We start from the raw sequence: 18,017 nt of genomic DNA on the forward strand, positions 1-18,017 counted from the left end.
TGTCCATCCGTTTGAGGATGACAAGTAGGAGAAACTAACAATTTTGTGCCAAGTTCAGCCCATAAATTATTCCAAAAGTAACTTAAAAATTTAACATTGCGACGAGAAACAATAGTCCTAGGCATGCCATACAACCTAGCGACTTCTCTAAAGAACAAATCCGCAATATTTGAAGCATCATCGGTTTCAAGACAATCTATAAAATGTGTCATCTTAGAGAATCTATCCACAACTACAAAAATAGAATCCCTCCTCTTCTTAGGCCTAGGCAACCCCAAACTAAAGTCCATAGAAATGTCAATCCAAGTTCTTTTTAAGAATAGCACGCAAAAGTGTTCCCAAAGTTTTATTGACAACTTCAGTTTGTCCATCTGTTTGAGAATGACAAGTAGTAGAAAACAACAATTTTGTGCCAAGTTTAGCCCGTAAATTTTTCCAAAAGTGACTCAAAAATTTAACATTGCGACGAGAAACAATAGTCCTAGGCATACCATGCAACCTAGCGAATTCTCTAAAGAACAAATCCGCAATGTTTGAAGCATCATCGGTTTCATGACAAGCTATAAAATGTGCCATCTTAGAGAATCTATCCACAACTACAAAAATAGAATCCCTCCTCTTCTTAGGCCTAGGCAACCCCAAACTAAAGTCCATAGAAATGTCAATCCAAGTTCTTTTTAAGAATAGCACGCAAAAGTGTTCCCAAAGTTTTATTGACAACTTCAGTTTGTCCATCCGTTTGAGGATGACAAGTAGTAGAAAACAACAATTTTGTGCCAAGTTCAGCCCATAAAGTCTTCCAAAAGTAACTCAAGAATTTAACATCGCGACCAGAAACAATAGTCCTAGGCATGCCAAGCAATCTAGCGACTTCTCTAAAGAACAAATCCGCAATGTTTGAAGCATCATCGGTTTTATGACAAGCTATAAAATGTGTCATCTTAGAGAATCTATCCACAACAACAAAAATAGAATCCCTCCCCTTCTTAGTCCTAGGCAACCCCAAAATAAAGCCCATAGAATTGTCAATCCAAGTTCTTTTTAAGAATAGCACGCAAAGGTGTTCCCAAAGTTCCATTGACAACTTCAGTTTGTCCATCCGTTTGAGGATGACAAGTAGTAGAAAATAACAATTTTGTGCCAAGTTTAGCCCATAAATTATTCCAAAAGTAACTCAAAAATTTAACATTGCAACAAGAAACAATAGTCCCAGGCATGCCATGCAACCTAGCGACTTCTCTAAAGAACAAATCCGCAATGTTTGAAGCATCATCGGTTTTATGACAAGCTATAAAGAGTGCCATCTTAGAGAATCTATCCACAACAACTAAAATAGAATCCCTCCTCTTCTTAGGCCTAGGCAACCCCAAACTAAAGTCCGTAGAAATGTCAATCCAAGTAACTTTTAAGAATAGCACGCAAAAGTGTTCCCAAATTTCTATGGACAACTTCCGTTTGTCCATCCGTTTGAGGATGACAAGTAGTAGAAAACAACAATTTTGTGCCAAGTTTAGCCCATAAATTATTCCAAAAGTAACTCAAAAATCTAACATTGCGACGAGAAACAAATGTCAATCCAAGTTCCTTTTAAGAATAGCACGAAAAAGTGTTCCCAAAGTTCTATTGACAACTTCAGTTTGTCCATCCGTTTGAGGATGACAAGTAGTAGAAACCAACAATTTTGTGCCAAGTTTAGCCCATAAATTATTCCAAAAGTAACTGAAAAATTTAACATTGCGGCGAGAAACAATAGTCCTAGGCATGCCATGCAACCTAGCTGTAATAGCCGAGCCCGGTGTACGGTACGGTTTAAGCTTTATTGTGTTAATTTGGTTTTGTGATTAGATGATTATAGTTGTGTTTTGGGCTATAGTATTATTGGTTATTATTTATTTGAGGTGTTAGTTGGTGTTGATTGTTCGTTTCAGCGTTTCGAATCGATTTTTAGTTGTTTTGTTACTGTTCATTGCCGTGAGTAGAGTGCACCCGCGCTCTTAGATGAGTGCCCCCGCGGTGTACTATTCATGATTTTGGTTTTGGAGGGCCGTGGCATCACCACACCCGCGGCAGTGCAAGGACCGCACCCGCGGTGAGACCGCACCCGCGGTAATTGTAGCACCGCACCCGCGGTGTTCGTGCATGGGATTTATTTTGGTTGCCGTGAGCTTGGCGCTCCCGCGGTGCTTGTGTTGGCGCACCCGCGGTGTAAGTATGGGCGAGTTTTTAAGTGACTTTTTGGGAGTTGTTGGCCATACCTACCTTATCTTCTTTCCTCCATTTCCGATTTTCTCTCCATTGGCAAGGGTTTTCATCCATTTCTTTAGCTTCCTACCTTTGATTCTTGGAGTTATTTGGATTTCCGACTTGAGATCATCGTTCTCCGTGGTATAAGGAAGCTTAGGTAAGTTTTTGGTGCGATTCTAATGAGGTTTCGAGTTAAGGGTTATTTTGGATTTGATGTTTTGATGGTTCTATGGATTATTTAGCATGGACTTTTGGATTTAGTCTTGATATTGGTGTTATTTATGGATTATTGTTGTAGGTGGTGTACCAAGAGTATAGTTGGAGGTGTTCTATTGGTTTGTAAGTGGAATTTCATCCTTTTTGCTCACATGATATTATATGTATTGTGTTTTAAAGGTTTCAAAGCGTTATTCCCTTCCATTGATCCATTGCTATGTATTCGTTTCATTGATTATCTATTGGAGGCATTGTATGTCTCACCATTGTTATAAAGGGAATACAAGATATATTATGAGATTGCGAAACGACGGCCTTAAATGCTATTGAGAATTCAAATGTTTTATTGGATTGATTAATCATAGCCATAGCATTGCATGCAATTAGATGATCATCGACCATAGGCTTTTATCCCCTCACAGTTATCGATTTATATCGATGGGATATTGGCAACCACAGTCACAGATACTATTGATATCAATCCAACCATAGAAAAGAGAAATACCATCGTTTTGCTATCTATTGCCATTGCTATTGCTACAGTTATTGCTACGTTATTCATGTTTCAGAGTCGATGGTATTTATGATTTAAAAGCCATGTTTTACAGTGTATACTATGTATCATTGCTATGTAAGAGTTCCACTTGCTGAGATTTATTCTCATTTCAGTTATTTTCATGTGATGCAGATAAGAGCGACGGACCGGGACGTTGACTGTGGATGGGGGTCATATGCATACGAAGATTGGAAGGATGATTATTTTGTACCATTTTGTAACATGATCACACTAATGATATTTTGTATTTTGTTATGTCATTGGAATGATCATGTTGTTATTTTGTAAACACTTTTATAAAATGTATTTTGAAACTCCTTCCATGTTTGAAAGAAAATTTTAAATTCCGCTGTATTTTAATTGTATCGGATCAGGGTGTCACATTTAGTGGTATCAGAGCGGTGTTCTTCGGACCAATGCATATGACTTCGTCTACTTTCAACTGTCCGGGTATGTTTTCTTGCATCTATCCATTGTTATATTTATTGATTGGTGTCTTGTGAGCAATTGTAGAGTATGCCTCCTAAGCGTAAGGCGGCAGAGGGTGAGGATAGTTCTTCCTCGAGAGTTGTCGACGAGTTCGGCAAGTTGCTTAAGGAGCAGGCTAAGGTGCATAGCGATCAGATTCAGCAGTTGCTCCGATTGCAAGGAGCAGGTCAGGGTCGAGGCCAAGTGAGAGGTCAAGTTGCTCAGGCTGTTGGCACTGATGCCGTCTTTTCTTCTTTTAAGAGAATGGATCCACCAGAATTCGCAGGTAGCACCGATCCTCTAGTTGCTGTCGAGTGGGTCAAGGCGCTTGAAGCTATCTTCGATCATCTCCAGTATGAGGACAAAGACAGGATTAGCTGTGCAGTGTTCATGTTGGTTAAGGCTGCCGGCATTTGGTGGAATGCTACGAAAGTTGGAGTTGATGTTGCGACATTGAAGTGGTCAGAGTTCACTGACTTGTTCTACGACAAGTATTTCCCCGACGCACTTCGAGCGAGGAAGGTTACGGAGTTCTTGGAACTTAGACAGGGGAGCTTGGATGTTGGCCAGTATATTCTGAAGTTCGAGGAGGGTTGCCTATTTGCTCCGTATATTGCTTCGAACGACAAGGACAAGGGCGCTCATTTCATTCGAGGCCTTAGAGCGGAGATTCGTCGTGATATCAACATGTCCAAAGCTGTTACTTTCAAGGAGATTGTGTCCAAGGCACTGTTGGCCGAGCAGGACGAGAAGGACATCGCCAGGGAGAGGCAAGAGAGACACCAGGCCATTGCTCAGAGAGGCCAGGGTTCTAATCAGAGGGGCAGGGATCGTTTCAAGGGCAAGGGCAAGATGGAGTCGAGTCCTAGACCTCCGCCAGTTCCAGTTCCATTTGATCCTGAGAAGCCGCAGTGTCCAAAGTGTGGTAAGCATCATCGAGGAGAGTGCAGATTGGGCACTCATACTTGTTTTCGTTGTGGCGCGGCAGGCCACGTTGCCAGGAATTGCCCGAGGGGAGATAGCCAAGGGAAGGTGCAGGGTCGTATCTTTGCGATGACCAAGGAAGGTATTAATCGTGAATCTTCATTGATCCTTAGTACTATTTTGATTTCAGGCAGAGTAGCTACTACTTTGATTGATACTGGTGCTACTCATTCTTTTATGTCTGAATTATTTTTGAGATCTTTGGGTTTAGTTCCTTCTATTCTTCCCCTTCATCTTAATGTTGTTTTGCCTTCGGGGGACGTGTTGTGCCCGACATCGATTGTCTTTGCGTGCCCTGTTCGTATTGAGGAGCGAGTTGTATTCGCTGATTTGATTGTTATCCCTATGGTTGCCTTCGATGTTATTCTTGGCATGGATTGGCTTTCGACTTACCGTGCAGTTATCGATTGTGTTGCTAAGAAGGTGACTTTTGCAGATGATGGCCAGGGAGGAGCGCTCGCCAGCACAGGTACTTCGCTGGTCCTTCCTTTTATTTCTTGCTTTGAGGCTGAGAGATTGTTGTGTAGAGGTTGCGATGGGTTTCTTGCTTCTATTGTGGATGTTGATAGATTGATTAAGTTGAATGTAGATGATATTGATGTGGTGAGAGAGTTTGCTGATGTGTTTGAGGATGATGTTCCGGGTTTGCCACCGGATAGGGATGTTGAGTTTGTGATCGATTTAGCTCCAGGTACGGTTCCTATTTCTAAGGCTCCGTACCGAATGGCCCCTACCGAGATGAAGGAGTTGAAGACTCAGTTGCAGGATCTTTTAGACAAGGGCTTTATTCGTCCGAGTTCTTCGCCTTGGGGAGCTCCGGTTCTATTTGCCAAGAAGAAGGATGGTTCTTTGCGACTGTGTATCGACTACAGGGAGCTTAACAAAGTAACTGTCAAGAACAAGTATCCGTTGCCTCGGATAGATGATTTGTTTGATCAGCTCCATGGTGCTACTGTGTTCTCGAAGATTGATCTTCGGTCTGGCTACTATCAGTTGAAGGTTAGGGAGTCTGATATCCCTAAGACAGCTTTCCGGACCAGGTACTGGTCACTATGAGTTTCTTGTCATGTCTTTTGGGTTGACCAATGCCCCTTCAGTCTTCATGGATCTGATGAACCGTGTGTTCAAGCCTTATCTGGATAGCTTCGTTATTGTTTTCATTGACGATATCTTGATCTATTCCAAGATCCAGAGAGCTTCATGCAGAGCATCTCAGAGTGGTGCTTCAGTTGTTGCGAGAGAAGAGGTTGTTTGCCAAGTTGAAGAAGTGTGAGTTTTGGCTAGATCAGATTTCTTTTCTAGGCCATGTGGTTTCGAGAGATGGCATTGCTGTTGATCCGTTGAAGATAGAGGCGATTCGGAGTTGGCCTATTCCTACCACTGTTTCTGAGGTACGCAGTTTCCTCGGTTTGGCGGGTTACTATCGTCGTTTCATTTCAGGTTTCTCCAAGATTGCCCTGCCATTGTCCAATCTGACGAGGAAGACTGTGAAGTTCGAGTGGTCTATCGATTGCCAGAGTGCATTTCAGGAGTTGAAGGACAGATTGACGACAGCTCCTGTTCTTTCTTTGCCCAGTGGTTCAGAGGACTTTTGTGGTCTATACCGATGCGTCGAAGAGAGGCCTTGGTGCAGTGTTGATGCAGCGAGGTAAGGTCATTGCCTATGCGTCTCGCCAGTTGAAGGATTATGAGAAGAATTATCCGACGCACGATTTGGAGCTTGCAGCTGTGGTTTTCGCCCTTAAGATTTGGAGACATTATCTGTATGGCGAAAAGTGTGAGATCTTCACAGACCACAAGAGTTTGAAGTATCTGTTCTCGCAGAAAGAGCTCAATATGCGACAGAGGAGGTGGTTAGAGCTTGTCAAGGATTACGATGTGACGATCAGTTATCACCCAGGGAAGGCGAATGTTGTGGCTGATGCTTTGAGCCGCAAAGTCGAGTGCTTCATTGAGTTCTTTGATTCAGAGACCATTGTTGATGGATTTGCAGAGAGAGGAGATTGATCTAGTGATTCCAGGTACCATTGCTCGCTTTTCAGCGTTGGTCATTCGATCTACTTTGACGGACAGGATCCGTAGAGAGCAGTCGACTGATGTTCAGTTGACAGAGTTGAGAGCTAGAGCTGAGGCTAGAGGGAATTCAGAGTTTAGTCTGAATGGTGATGATTTGGTGACTTTCAGAGGCCGTATTTGTGTTCCTTCTGGCGACGATATTCGTAGAGACGTCTTGACAGAGGCTCATACCGCACCTTATTCGATTCATCCAGGCAGTACGAAGATGTATCAGGATCTTCGTCGACTCTACTGGTGGCCAGGTATGAAGAGAGATATTGCTTTGTTCATTTCTCAGTGCCTTACTTGTCAGCAGGTAAAGATTGAGCACCAGAGACCTGCTGGGACATTGCTTTCTTTGCCGATTCCTCAGTGGAAGTGGGAGCATATCACTATGGATTTCGTGACTGGTTTACCCAGGACGCAGAAGGGTTTCAATTCCATTTGGGTTATTGTTGATAGATTGACCAAGTCAGCGCACTTTCTCCCAGTCAAGACGACGTATTCGATGTCTCAGTATGCCGAGGACTACATTGCCGAGATTGTTAGACTTCATGGTGTGCCCGTGTCGATTGTGTCTGATCGTGATCCCTAGATTTACCTCAGAGTTTTGGAAGAGTTTGCACAGAGCTATGGGTTCTCGATTAGCTTTCAGTACAGCTTATCATCCTCAGAGCGACGGTCAGTCGGAGAGAGTCATTCAGATTCTGGAGGATATGCTCAGAGCTTGTACTATTGACTATTCTGGTAGCTGGGATTCCAAGTTGCCTCTTGTGGAATTCACGTACAACAATAGCTACCAGGCGACGATTGGCATGGCACCGTATGAGGCACTTTATGGCAGGAAGTGCAGATCCCCTTTGTTTTGGGATGAGGTTGGAGAGAGGAAGATGTTGGGTCCCGAGTTGGTCCAACAGACTGCCGATGTTGTTGCAGTTATCAGAGAGAGGATGAAGACTGCTCAGTCCAGACAGAAGAGCTATGCAGACGTTCGTCGTAGACCTTTGCAGTTCGAGGTTGGCGATCATGTTTTTCTGAAGATAGCACCTCTCAAGGGTGTGATGCGATTTGGCAAGAAGGGCAAGTTGAGCCCTAGATTCATTGGTCCATTCGAGATATTGGACAGAGTGGGTGACCGAGCCTACAGATTAGCCCTACCGCCCGATCTTGACAGAGTCCATAATGTGTTTCACGTATCGATGCTCAGGAAGTATATTGCAGATCCTTCCCATGTTCTTCGCCATGAGCCATTGGACTTGACGCCGAGTTTGACTTACCATGAGATTCCGATTCAGATTCTGGATCGCACAGTTAGAGTTCTGAGGAACAAAGAGATCGGCATCGTTAAAGTCCTTTGGAGGAACCATTTGATTGAGGAGGCTACGTGGGAACCAGAGATTGAGATGAGAGAGAGGTATCCTGAGTTGTTCGTGCCGTGACGTCAATTTCGAGGACGAAATTCCTCTAAGGAGGGGAGATTGTAATAGCCGAGCCCGGTGTACGGTACGGTTTAAGCTTTATTGTGTTAATTGGGTTTTGTGATTAGATGATTATAGTTGTGTTTTGGGCTATAGTATTATTGGTTATTATTTATTTGAGGTGTTAGTTGGTGTTGATTGTTCGTTTCAGCGTTTCGAATCGATTTTTAGTTGTTTTGTTACTGTTCATTGCCGTGAGTAGAGTGCACCCGCGCTCTTAGATGAGTGCCCCCGCGGTGTACTATTCATGATTTTGGTTTTGGAGGGCCGTGGCATCACCGCACCCGCGGCAGTGCAAGGACCGCACCCGCGGTGAGACCGCACCCGCGGTAATTGTAGCACCGCACCCGCGGTGTTCGTGCATGGGATTTATTTTGGTTGCCGTGAGCTTAGCGCACCCGCGGTGCTTGTGTTGGCGCACCCGCGGTGTAAGTATGGGCGAGTTTTTAAGTGACTTTTTGGGAGTTGTTGGCCATACCTACCTTATCTTCTTTCCTCCATTTCCGATTTTCTCTCATTTGGCAAGGGTTTTCATCCATTTCATTAGCTTCCTACCTTTGATTCTTGGAGTTATTTGGATTTCCGACTTGAGATCATCGTTCTCCGTGGTATAAGGAAGCTTAGGTAAGTTTTTGGTGCGATTCTAATGAGGTTTCGAGTTAAGGGTTATTTTGGATTTGATGTTTTGATGGTTCTATGGATTATTTAGCATGGACTTTTGGATTTAGTCTTGATATTGGTGTTATTTATGGATTATTGTTGTAGGTGGTGTACCAAGAGTATAGTTGGAGGTGTTCTATTGGTTTGTAAGTGGAATTTCATCCTTTTTGCTCACATGATATTATATGTATTGTGTTTTAAAGGTTTCAAAGCGTTATTCCCTTCCATTGATCCATTGCTATGTATTCGTTTCATTGATTATCTATTGGAGGCATTGTATGTCTCACCATTGTTATAAAGGGAATACAAGATATATTATGAGATTGCGAAACGACGGCCTTAAATGCTATTGAGAATTCAAATGTTTTATTGGATTGATTAATCATAGCCATAGCATTGCATGCAATTAGATGATCATCGACCATAGGCTTTTATCCCCTCACAGTTATCGATTTATATCGATGGGATATTGGCAACCACAGTCACAGATACTATTGATATCAATCCAACCATAGAAAAGAGAAATACCATCGTTTTGCTATCTATTGCCATTGCTATTGCTACAGTTATTGCTACGTTATTCATGTTTCAGAGTCGATGGTATTTATGATTTAAAAGCCATGTTTTACAGTGTATACTATGTATCATTGCTATGTAAGAGTTCCACTTGCTGAGATTTATTCTCATTTCAGTTATTTTCATGTGATGCAGATAAGAGCGACGGACCGGGACGTTGACTGTGGATGGGGGTCATATGCATACGAAGATTGGAAGGATGATTATTTTGTACCATTTTGTAACATGATCACACTAATGATATTTTGTATTTTGTTATGTCATTGGAATGATCATGTTGTTATTTTGTAAACACTTTTATAAAATGTATTTTGAAACTCCTTCCATGTTTGAAAGAAAATTTTAAATTCCGCAGTATTTTAATTGTATCGGATCAGGGTGTCACACTAGCGACTTCTCTAAAGAACAAATCCGCTATGTTTGAAGCATCATCGGTTTCATGACAATCTATAAAATGTGTCATCTTAGAGAATCTATCCACAACTACAAAAATAGAATCCCTCCTCTTCTTAGGCCTAGGCAACCCCAAACTAAAGTCCATAGAAATGTCAATCCAAGTTCCTTTTAAGAATAGCACGAAAAAGTGTTCCCAAAGTTCTATTGACAACTTCAGTTTGTCCATCCGTTTGAGGATGACAAGTAGTAGAAACCAACAATTTTGTGCCAAGTTTAGCCCGTAAATTTTTCCAAAAGTGACTCAAAAATTTAACATTGCGACGAGAAAAAATTGTCCTAGGCATGCCATGCAACCTAGCGAATTCTCTAAAGAACAAATTCGCAATGTTTGAAGCATCATCGGTTTCATGACAAGCTATAAAATGTGCCATCTTAGAGAATCTATCGACAACTACAAAAATAGAATCCCTCCTCTTCTTACGCCTAGGCAACCCCAAACTAAAGTCCATAGAAATGTCAATCTCAGTTCTTTTTAAGAATAGCACGCAAAAGTGTTCCCAAAGTTTTATTGACAACTTCAGTTTGTCCATTCGTTTGAGGATGACAAGTAGTAGAAAACAACAATTTTGTGCCAAGTTTAGCCCATAAATTATTCCAAAAGTAACTCAAGAATTTAACATCGCGACCGAGAAACAATAGTCCTAGGCATGCCATGCAACCTAGCGACTTCTCTAAAGAACAAATCCGCAATGTTTGAAGCATCATCGGTTTTATGACAAGCTATAAAATGTGCCATCTTAGAGAATCTATCCACAACAACAAAAATAGAATCCCTCCTCTTCTTAGTCCTAGGCAACCCCAAAATAAAGTCCATAGAAATGTCAATCCAAGTTCTTTTTAAGAATAGCACGCAAAAGTGTTCCCAAAGTTCTATTGACAACTTCAGTTTGTCCATCCGTTTGAGGATGACAAGTAGTAGAAAACAACAATTTTGTGCCAAGTTTAGCCCATAAAGTCTTCCAAAAGTAACTCAAGAATTTAACATCGCGACCAGAAACAATAGTCCTAGGCATGCCAATGCAACCTAGCGACTTCTCTAAAGAACAAATCCGCAATGTTTGAAGCATCATCTGTTTTATGACAAGCTATAAAATGTGCCTATCTTAGAGAATCTATGCACAACAACAAAAATAGAATCCCTCCCCTTCTTAGTCCTAGACAACCCCAAAATAAAGTCCATAGAAATGTCAATCCAAGTTCTTTTTAAGAATAGCACGCAAAGGTGTTCCCAAAGTTCTATTGACAACTTCAGTTAGTCCATCAGTTTGAGGATGACAAGTAGTAGTAAACAACAATTTTGTGCCTAGTTCAGCCCATAAAGTATTCCAAAAGTAACTCAAGAATTTAACATCGCGACCAGAAACAATAGTCCTAGGCATGCCAAGCAACCTAGCGACTTCTCTAAAGAACAAATCCGCAATGTTTGAAGCATCATCGGTTTTATGACAAGCTATAAAATGTGCCATCTTAGAGAATCTATCCACAACAACAAAAATAGAATCCCTCCCCTTCTTAGTCCTAGGCAACCCCAAAATAAAGTCCATAGAAGTGTCAATCCAAGTTCTTTTTAAGAATAGCACGCAAAGGTGTTCCCAAAGTTCTATTGACAACTTCAGTTTGTCCATCAGTTTGAGGATGACAAGTAGTAGAAAACAACAATTTTGTGCCAAGTTCAGCCCATAAAGTCTTCCAAAAGTAACTCAAGAATTTAACATCGCGACCAGAAACAATAGTCCTAGGCATGTCAATGCAACCTAGCGACTTCTCTAAAGAACAAATCCGCAATGTTTGAAGCATCATCGGTTTTATGACAACTATAAAATGTGCCATCTTAGAGAATCTATCCACAACAACAAAAATAGAATCCCTCCCCTTCTTAGTCCTAGGCAACCCCAAAATAAAGTCCATAGAATTGTCAATCCAAGTTCTTTTTAAGAATAGCACGCAAAGGTGTTCCCAAAGTTCCATTGACAACTTCAAGTTTGTCCATCCGTTTGAGGATGACAAGTAGTAGAAAACAACAATTTTGTGCCAAGTTTAGCCCATAAATTATTCCAAAAGTAACTCAAAAATTTAATATTGCAACAAGAAACAATAGTCCCAGGCATGCCATGCAACCTAGCGACTTCTCTAAAGAACAAATCCGCAATGTTTGAAGCATCATCGGTTTTATGACAAGCTATAAAAAGTGCCATCTTAGAGAATCTATCCACAACAACTAAAATAGAATCCCTCCTCTTCTTAGGCCTAGGCAACCCCAAACTAAAGTCCGTAGAAATTTCAATCCAAGTAACTTTTAAGAATAGCACGCAAAAGTTTTCCCAAATTTCTATGGACAACTTCCGTTTGTCCATCCGTTTGAGGATGACAAGTAGTAGAAAACAACAATTTTGTGCCAAGTTTAGCCCATAAATTATTCCAAAAGTAACTCAAAAATCTAACAATGCGACGAGAAACAAATGTCAATCCAAGTTCCTTTTAAGAATAGCACGAAAAAGTGTTCCCAAAGTTCTATTGACAACTTCAGTTTGTCCATCCGTTTGAGGATGACAAGTAGTAGAAACCAACAATTTTGTGCCAAGTTTAGCCCATAAATTATTCCAAAAGTAACTTAAAAATTTAACATTGCGGCGAGAAACAATAGTCCTAGGCATGCCATGCAACCTAGCGACTTCTCTAAAGAACAAATCCGCTATGTTTGAAGCATCATCGGTTTCATGACAATCTATAAAATGTGTCATCTTAGAGAATCTATCCACAACTACAAAAATAGAATCCCTCCTCTTCTTAGGCCTAGGCAACCCCAAACTAAAGTCCATAGAAATGTCAAACCAAGTTCCTTTTAAGAATAGCACAAAAAGTGTTCCCAAAGTTCTATTGACAACTTCAGTTTGTCCATCCGTTTGAGGATGACAAGTAGTAGAAACCAACAATTTTGTGCCAAGTTTAGCCCGTAAATTTTTCCAAAAGTGACTCGAAAATTTAACATTGCGACGAGAAAAAATTGTCCTAGGCATGCCATGCAACCTAGCGAATTCTCTAAAGAACAAATCCGCAATGTTTGAAGCATCATCGGTTTCATGACAAGCTATAAAATGTGCCATCTTAGAGAATCTATCGACAACTACAAAAATAGAATCCCACCTCTTCTTACGCCTAGGCAACCCCAAACTAAAGTCCATAGAAATGTCAATCTCAGTTCTTTTTAAGAATAGCACGCAAAAGTGTTCCCAAAGTTTTATTGACAACTTCAGTTTGTCCATCTGTTTGAGAATGACAAGTAGTAGAAAACAACAATTTTGTGCCAAGTTTAGCCCATAAATTATTCCAAAAGTAACTCAAAAATTTAACATTGCGACGAGAAACAATAGTCCTAGGCATGCCATTCAACCTAGCGACTTCTCTAAAGAACAAATCCGTAATGTTTGAAGCACCATCGGTTTCATGACAAGCTATAAAATGTGCCATCTTAGAGAATCTATCCACAACTACAAAAATAGAATCCCTCATCTTCTTAGGCCTAGGCAACTCCAAAATAAAGTCCATAGAAATGTCAATCCAAGTTCTTTTTAAGAATAGCACGCAAAAGTGTTCCCAAAGTTTTATTGACAACTTCAGTTTGTCCATCCGTTTGAGGATGACAAGTAGTAGAAAACAACAATTTTGTGCCAAGTTCAGCCCATAAAGTCTTCCAAAAGTAACTCAAGAATTTAACATCGCGACCAGAAACAATAGTCCTAGGCATGCCATGCAATCTAGCGACTTCTCTAAAGAACAAATCCGCAATGTTTGAAGCATCATCGGTTTTATGACAAGCTATAAAATGTGCCATCTTAGAGAATCTATCCACAACAACAAAAATAGAATCCCTCCCCTTCTTAGTCCTAGGCAACCCCAAAATAAAGTCCATAGAAATGTCAATCCAAGTTCTTTTTAAGAATAGCACGCAAAGGTGTTCCCAAAGTTCTATTGACAACTTCAGTTTGTCCATCAGTTTGAGGATGACAAGTAGTAGAAAACAACAATTTTGTGCCAAGTTTAGCCCATAAAGTATTCCAAAAGTAACTCAAGAATTTAACATCGCGACCAGAAACAATAGTCCTAGGCATGCCATGCAACCTAGCGACTTCTCTAAAGAACAAATCCGCAATGTTTGAAGCATCATCGGTTTTATGACAAGCTATAAAATGTGCCATCTTAGAGAATCTATCCACAACAACAAAAATAGAATCCCTCCCCTTCTTAGTCCTAGGCAACCCCAAAATAAAGTCCATAGAATGTCAATCCAAGTTCTTTTTAAGAATAGCACGCAAAGGTGTTCCCAAAGTTCTATTGACAACTTCAGTTTGTCCATCCGTTTGAGGATGACAAGTAGTAGAAAACAACAATTTTGTGCCAAGTTTAGCCCATAAATTATTCCAAAAGTAACTCAAAAATTTAACATTGCGACAAGAAACAATAGTCCCTAGGCATGCCATGCAACCTAGCGACTTCTCTAAAGAACAAATCCGCAATGTTTGAAGCATCATCGGTTTTATGACAAGCTATAAAATGTGCCATCTTAGAGAATCTATCCACAACAACTAAAATAGAATCTCTCCTCTTCTTAGGCCTAGGCAACCCCAAACTAAAGTCCATAGAAATGTCAATCCAAGTTCCTTTTAAGAATAGCACGCAAAAGTGTTCCCAAAGTTCTATGGACAACTTCAAGTTTGTCCATCCGTTTGAGGATGACAAGTAGTAGAAAACAACCATTTTGTGCCAAGTTTAGCCCATAAATTATTCCAAAAGTAACTCAAAAATCTAACATTGCGACGAGAAACAATAGTCCTAGGCATGCCATGCAACCTAGCGACTTCTCTAAAGAACAAATCCGCAATGTTTGAAGCATCATCGGTTTTATGACAAGCTATAAAATGTGCCATCGTAGAGAATCTATCCAAAACAACAAAAATAGAATCCCTCCTCTTCTTAGGCCTAGGCAACCCCAAACTAAAGTCCATAGAAATGTCAATCCAAGTTCCTTTTAAGAATAGCACGCAAAAGTGTTCCCAAAGTTCTATTGACAACTTCAGTTTGTCCATCCGTTTGAGGATGACAAGTAGCAGAAACCAACAATTTTGTGCCAAGTTTAGCCCATAAATTATTCCAAAAGTAACTTAAAAATTTAACATTGCGACGAGAAACAATAGTCCTAGGCATGCCATGCAACCTAGCGACTTCTCTAAAGAACAAATCCGCAATGTTTGAATGTGCCATCTTAGAGAATCTATCCACAACTACAAAAATAAAATCCCTCCTCTTCTAAGGCCTAGGCAACCCCAAACTAAAGTCCATAGAAATGTCAATCCAAGTTCTTTTTAAGAATAGCACGCAAAAGTGTTCCCAAAGTTTTATTGACAACTTCAGTTTGTCCATCTGTTTGAGAATGACAAGTAGTAGAAAACAACAATTTTGTGCCAAGTTTAGCCCGTAAATTTTTCCAAAAGTGACTCAAAAATTTAACATTGCGACGATAAACAATAGTCCTAGGCAAACCATGCAACCTAGCGAATTCTCTAAAGAACAAATCCGCAATGTTTGAAGCATCATTGGTTTCATGACAAGCTATAAAATGTGCCATCTTAGAGAATCTATCCACAACTACAAAAATAGAATCCCTCCTCTTCTTAGGCCTAGGCAACCCCAAACTAAAGTCCATAGAAATGTCAATTCAAGTTCTTTTTAAGAATAGCACGCAAAAGTGTTCCCAAAGTTTTATTGACAACTTCAGTTTGTCCATCTGTTTGAGAATGACAAGTAGTAGAAAACAACAATTTTTTGCCAAATTTAGCCCATAAATTATTCCAAAAGTATCTCAAAAATTTAACATTGCGACGAGAAACAATAGTCCTAGGCATGCCATGCAACCTAGCGACTTCTCTAAAGAACAAATCCGTAATGTTTGAAGCATCATCGGTTTCATGACACGCTATAAAATGTGCCATCTTAGAGAATATATCCACAACTACAAAAATAGAATCCCTCCTCTTCTTAGGCCTAGGCAACTCCAAAATAAAGTCCAGAGAAATGTCAATCCAAGTTCTTTTTAAGAATAGCACGCAAAAGTGTTCCCAAAGTTCTATTGACAACTTCAGTTTGTCCATCCGTTTGAGGATGACAAGTAGTAGAAAACAACAATTTTGTGCCAAGTTTAGCCCATAAATTATTCCAAAAGTAACTCAAAAATCTAACATTGCGACGAGAAACAATAGTCCTAGGCATGCCATGCAACCTAGCGACTTCTCTAAAGAACAAATCCGCAATGTTTGAAGCATTATCGGTTTTATGACAAGCTATAAAATGTACCTTCTTAGAGAATCTATCCACAACAACAAAAATAGAATCCCTCCCCTTTTTGTTCTAGGCAACCCCAAAATAAAGTCCATAGAAATGTCAATCCAAGTTCTTTTTAAGAATAGTACGCAAAGGTGTTCCCAAAGTTCTATTGACAACTTCAGTTTGTCCATCTGTTTGAGGATGACAAGTAGTAGAAAACAACAATTTTGTGCCAAGTTCAGCCCATAAAGTATTCCAAAAGTAACTCAAGAATTTAACATCGCGACCAGAAACAATAGTCCTAGGCATGCCAAGCAACCTAGCGACTTCTCTAAAGAACAAATCCGCAATTTTTGAAGCATCATCGGTTTTATGACAAGCTATAAAATGTGCCATCTTAGAGAATCTATCCACAACAACAAAAATAGAATCCCTCCCCTTCTTAGTCCTAGGCAACCCCAAAATAAAGTCCATAGAATTGTCAATCCAAGTTCTTTTTAAGAATAGCCACGCAAAGGTGTTCCCAAAGTTCCATTGACAACTTCAGTTTGTCCATCCGTTTGAGGATGACAAGTAGTAGAAAACAACAATTTTGTGCCAAGTTTAGCCCATAAATTATTCCAAAAGTAACTCAAAAATTTAACATTGCGACCAGAAACAATAGTCCCTAGGCATGCCATGCAACCTAGCGACTTCTCTAAAGAACAAATCCGCAATGTTTGAAGCATCATCGGTTTTATGACAAGCTATAAAATGTGCCATCTTAGAGAATCTATCCACAACAACTAAAATAGAATCCCTCCTCTTATTAGGCCTAGGCAACCCCAAACTAAAGTCCATAGAAATGTCAATCCAAGTTCCTTTTAAGAATAGCACGCAAAAGTGTTTCCAAAGTTCTATGGACAACTTCAGTTTGTCCATCCGTTTGAGGATGACAAGTAGTAGAAAACAACAATTTTGTGCCAAGTTTAGCCCATAAATTATTCCAAAAGTAACTCAAAAATCTTACATTGCGACGAGAAACAATAGTCCTAGGCATGCCATGCAACCTAGCGACTTCTCTAAAGAACAAATCCGCAATGTTTGAAGCATCATCGGTTTTATGACAAGCTATAAAATGTGCCATCGTAGAGAATCTATCCAAAACAACAAAAATAGAATCCCTCCTCTTCTTAGGCCTAGGCAACCCCAAACTAAAGTCCATAGAAATGTCAATCCAAGTTCCTTTTAAGAATAGCACGAAAAAGTGTTCCCAAAGTTATATTGACAACTTCAGTTTGTCCATCCGTTTGAGGATGATGACAAGTAGTAGAAACTAACAATTTTGTGCCAAGTTCAGCCCATAAATTATTCCAAAAGTAACTTAAAAATTTAACATTGCGACGAGAAACAATAGTCCTAGGCATGCCATACAACCTAGCGACTTCTCTAAAGAACAAATCCGCAATATTTGAAGCATCATCGGTTTTATGACAAGCTATAAAATGTGCCATCGTAGAGAATCTATCCACAACAACAAAAATAGAATCCCTCCTCTTCTTAGGCCTAGGCAACCCCAAACTAAAGTCCATAGAAATGTCAATGCAAGTTCCTTTTAAGAATAGCACGAAAAAGTGTTCCCAAAGTTCTATTGACAACTTCAGTTTGTCCATCCGTTTGAGGATGACAAGTAGTAGAAACCAACAATTTTGTGCCAAGTTTAGCCCATAAATTATTCCAAAAGTAACTTAAAATTTAACATTGCGACGAGAAACAATAGTCCTAGGCATGCCATGCAACCTAGCGACTTCTCTAAAGAACAAATCTGCAATGTTTGAAGTATCATCGGTTTCATGACAATCTATAAAATGTGCCATCTTAGAGAATCTATCCACAACTACAAAAATAGAATCCCTCCTCTTCTTAGGCCTAGGCAACCCCAAACTAAAGTCCATAGAAATGTCAATCCAAGTTCTTTTTAAGAATAGCACGCAAAAGTGTTCCCAAAGTTTTATTGACAACTTCAG

Source organism: Primulina eburnea, chromosome 4 (assembly GCF_022965805.1).
Source record: "Primulina eburnea isolate SZY01 chromosome 4, ASM2296580v1, whole genome shotgun sequence".
Taxonomy (NCBI): Eukaryota; Viridiplantae; Streptophyta; class Magnoliopsida; order Lamiales; family Gesneriaceae; genus Primulina; species Primulina eburnea.